The 4,993-nt window shown below is 38.9% G+C and overlaps 1 long non-coding RNA gene across 1 annotated transcript; it reads left to right on the forward strand.

Moving 5' to 3' along the window:
• Nucleotides 1-728: 728 nt before the first annotated feature.
• Nucleotides 729-4,793, forward strand: LOC128615210 (uncharacterized). Its single transcript, XR_008387159.1, has 3 exons — nt 729-817; nt 2,512-2,634; nt 2,752-4,793. It is a non-coding gene; the product is annotated as an uncharacterized LOC128615210 (long non-coding RNA).
• Nucleotides 4,794-4,993: the final 200 nt, after the last annotated feature.

Genomic DNA, 4,993 nt, shown 5'->3' on the forward strand with positions numbered 1-4,993 from the left:
GCGCGCGCACACACCCCTCTCTCACACGCACACACACACGTCCAAAATAAACAACACGTATATCCATAAGACAAAGACATAAAACACCTCATTGCCACGGTAACGAGCTAAAACCCACATTTAACATGTTGTCATGATACTCACCTGGGTTTATTTCCTGCTTCGCTCTTGTGTTTACGTGAATATCTTTTAATGACGCAGCAAGCTCGCATCGAGCAACGCAACGTGATATGTCGCCATTTTTGTTGTTGTTATTGAAAATCTCGGGAGCCATGTGACAAAATAAAATCATCAGGCTTCCGGGTGCCGAAACTCAAAGTGCACCAGCGTTCTTCGTGTGGAGAAAATACTCTCGTTATTCTCTTGGAGAAGGCTATAAAAGCAAACACACACACACAAAAATCACCTGGCATAAAAATGTTGTCAACGAGCGCACGTGCCTGAAAACGCGTCGCGCGCACATCTGCCCTGCTCTGACGTCACCGCAGCAGGCTCATCTCAAGTAAATGATATGCGTCGCAATAAAAAAAAAAAAAAACAACTAAGAACCGATATCTATTGCGAAACATGTAGGGAGAAAACACGACCAGGAGACTGCTAACAAATGGAGACCTTTATACACACACACACACACACACACACACACACACACACACACACACACACACACACATATATATATATATATATATATATATATATATATATAGTGCCACTGCTATCAACAAGTGTGCTTTCTTTCTTAGAGCCAGCTTACCCTATGCTACCATGAGTCCTGCAAATGGCAGTGGAGGAATACAATGAGGTAAAACCTGACGTAAGATCATTGAGAACCTATTGTAAAAGTGCATTCTTATATGGCAAAGGGGCTCAAATCATACATAAAAAAGTTCAAGAATCCTGCAGAATGATCCTGAGACTGCTTTCCTTTTTAGCTCTTTATACCAGATGATGAAAAAAATGGTATGTCCACCTGTTTTGGCGGTGCCAGTGTTAAGCTTTGAATTTATTTGTGATGTCACACTTCACAGCAGTGGTTAATGGCTCATATGAAAGTAAACACTCATGGATTGTATACCGTGTTTTACTATCAAAAACGTTTTACTTGTGCTGTCTGTTTTTATGTCTGTACCAATGTTATTGTGGAGAGGTGTGAATTGTTTGCCCAGCAGGGTGCTCAAACCCCGATCATTTCCTATGGCCCTGCTCACCAGCAGCTAAACACAGAGTCACGATACGCTACACACAGAAACCCAACAGTGTCCTGACTAATCTTATAACAGAGATGCAGCGATAAAACTATTAATTTGTGTATACTGATTGAAAATATCAGATAAGTCAATTTCCATTCCACCAGTAGAATGGAACGCCAGTGTAGTACGATAAATGGTTTAAGGAAAATTCAACCATGAAACATTAAATCTGTTTATCTTGAAATATTCAGGATGGCTTGTCCCTTTAAGGAGCCTCCACTTACAGTATGTCCTAGAGAAGGGAAAAAAACATAAAAGATCTGCTTGTCATGAGTGAAATAAATTATCAGCATAAGTGTAATTTCAGGTTATTCCACTTGCTTCTTAATGAATAAAGCCATGTAGTATATAAAATATACATGAAATAAACACGAGGGAGACCTAGTATGAGTAATATGTAATCTTATTGAGAATTCACTGGGCTGGTGGACTGTATGATCAAATGTTCACCTAAGACACAACACACACATAAGCAAGGCACAGGGGGATAACAATACATGTATTTGATTAAGTGCGGCAGGCCTCAGAGCGTAGGTGGACAGTCAACTAAGAGACACACACACACACACAGAGGCCTATGCCGCCACGCACACGCATACAGAAGGAAAACAGAACATTATAAGAATAATAAAAGGAGTATTAGGATATTATAAGGATAATATAAGGGTTATAAGGATATTATAATGATATTGTGAAGTATGGAGTACAGAAAAGGGGGTAAAATACTTGCAAGCAGTATAACCAGATATAAAACAGAAATGTAGAGCAAATATGAAAAGAAAAAAGCATTATAAAACAGAAATACAGAAAAATGTGAAAGAAACTTACTCATAATGCACTTGAAGGTGTGGAGGATTCTTTTCTCACGAGAAAAAGTCAGGAGTAACACAGACGAAGGCCTTAATTTTTAAGAGAGAACCAAGACGGGCCGTGTATAAGGGTAGTTGAGCCAAGTTGCACTTGTGAGATAAACGTCGATGGGAACGGCTAGGGCCGCAAGATAACCGTCGATGGGAATGGCTAGGGCTGCAAGATAACCGTCGATGGGAACAGCGGACCCCGTGAGACCAAGGTCCCTCCGAAATGTTGAGTCTCGTACCTATTGGTATTATGGGAAGGCTCTTTCAAAAACCTAATGGTGTTCAGGGAAGGCTCTTTCTAAAACATAATGGTATTGTGGGAAGGCTCTTTCTAAAACATATTGATGTCTGTATAGAAAACTGTATAAATAGAAGAGCTTCAGCTCTGTTTTTTTTAGATCGCATTTTGGGACATCTCAAACTGTGTGGATCTCGTGTGGTGGAACGGAACGAATAAACCTGGACCCTTGCTTCTTCTCACTCACGACTGGTGTCTTATTTTTCTTTCTCCAATTGAATATGTGAGTATCTGTTTCTATGTTAAGTGTCTTCAGGTAATAGGCAAAATTTGAGCCAGCAGCCACTAAAATCAAAAACCATAAAATGTCATGTTTTTCTTTTGTCATCCATCACCACAGAAGGAGTTGCTGACTTCCTCTTCTGCAAGAGATGTAATCAGCTGTAACCAAGAGGAGACCGGCTCACTGTTTTTGTTGAGCACCCTCCTACAGTACCATCAGAATGTACAGTTCCTTTTTTCCAATGGCGAGACAATTTCACAACAACAACGAACATAATGCCATCTCTGTTTTCATCACTAGTTATTGTTATGGGAGCAATGAAGTGAGGAAACGTAATGTCATGTTTTTACTATTATATCAACAACCATTTTGAATATCAACTAGTTTCACCGCAGTAAGCCTCAGTGCACTTTGCCTGTGCAGCTGACTGCTGTCCAAAACACCATGTTTCTTTTGAAATATCTATCTATCTATCTATCTATCTATCTATCTATCTATCTATCTATCTATCTATCTGTCTGTCTATCTATCTATCTATCTATCTATCTATACCTTTATGCTATGTAATTTGTTAGCCCCTTCTATCCTGGGGCCATTGCTGAGTACGTAATATTTTTGGTGAAGAACTATTATCAGTATAGCCATAACACCGATGTACTATCATGGCACATGTGAATTGTATCAAGAGGAACAGTGTTCTTGAGGTTTTTAAACACCTCAGTGCAGCTACCTGGTTGAGAAACAGACCACCAACCAAAATATAGCCAAGAGCAAAATATCTCACCTTTGGTCAAAAAGTGACATCGATGATGGATTAGACCATAATTAACATAAAGCATGTGTGGAAAGTTAGCATCTAACTGTTCATCTACAAAGTGAATGAACAAAATAAGGTGTATGTAATAAGGTGGACAGTAAGTTTGTAAAGTGAAGGGTCAATGCAAATCATATTCTATGATTAAATATTTCGATCCTGATAGGCATGCTCTCTTCCAGGATGATTTGTCCACAGGGCATAAGGACTCTCTGACTGGTCTGATGAGTATGAAAATGATTTCAATCATGTACTGTGGCCTACATAATGAACAGATCTCAACACAGCTGAATACTTATGGGAGATTTTGGAGTGTTGCTAGACTGCACTCTCTATCACCGTAATCAAAACACCAACTGAGGGAATATGGTTTGGAAGAATGGCTTTCTCGGCTTTAGTACCGTTCCAGAAACCTATACCTTCTGTTCTAGTGGCTTGTTGTGGACCAACACCTTTCTAAGACACTTTATGTTGAAATTCTTTATGTTGAAAACATCCTGTTCCAGAGAAACAGGATGTTTCAGACAAATATCCTTCCTGCATAATGAGTTAATAGTTGTCAAAACATGACATTCATTCCATGGGTTCCCAGAGTTTCAAGGGTGTAGATGAGCTCTTTTTCATTAAAATTCCCATGAAATGGCTTGAGAGCCATGATTTGATTCCGTAAGTTCATGAACTTGCTTTTGAGACAGGATGTCAGATTGATCTCGTGCTGAAGTGCTGACTAATTTACACAAACACCAATAGTGTTCAAGATACACCAAATAGTTACTGAATCTAAACAAAGTTTGACAGTAGCCTAGGGAATTATGTAAATATGGAGAACAGTGAAGAGTTTAACAAGAATTTGGGGGATTTCTCACCACTGCTTTGACCCACTTCTGTTGAATTATCAAGGATGCTATCCTAGATAATGAGATGCCATGCATTTTTGGAGTTATGCCATATATGTTGGTGCCAGGGTCGAGTGTCAGCAACTAAACTCCAACCATTTTTTTCTTTAACCAAGGGAAAAGGGTTGTAGTGTGTAGGAAGACACAGCCAAAAGCACATCAGTGAAAAAACTAATTCATGGATTGATGTATCTAAATTAAGGGCAGAATGTTTACTTAAGAAAAATATGTAAGTTCAACAAAAAAGTTAAAAGGTAAATAATGGCAGGTTTAAGTTAAACTCATTAAACAGAAATACGTACATTTACAAACTTAATTTAATGTCATTTTGTATAAGACACACTTTACTGAAGTGTAAATTCTGGCCTTAATTTAAATACATTAGTTTTTCCAGTGCACTGACCAACCATGTTTACTGCTAACAAGCTTCTAGAACAGTGGTCACCAACCCTCTTCCTTGAGGTCTACCTTCCTGCAGGTTTCATCTCCAACCAAAATCTAACGCACCTGTTTTAGTTGATCAAGATCTTCTTAAGGCAATGATTAAATGGTCAGGTGGGCACGATTATAGTTGGAGCTAAAGTCTTCAGAAAGGTAGATCTCCAGGAACAGGGATGGTGACCATTGTTCTAGACTAACATCCACTCCA

The sequence above is a fragment of the Ictalurus furcatus genome, chromosome 11 (assembly GCF_023375685.1).
Source record: "Ictalurus furcatus strain D&B chromosome 11, Billie_1.0, whole genome shotgun sequence".
NCBI classification, from domain to species: Eukaryota; Metazoa; Chordata; class Actinopteri; order Siluriformes; family Ictaluridae; genus Ictalurus; species Ictalurus furcatus.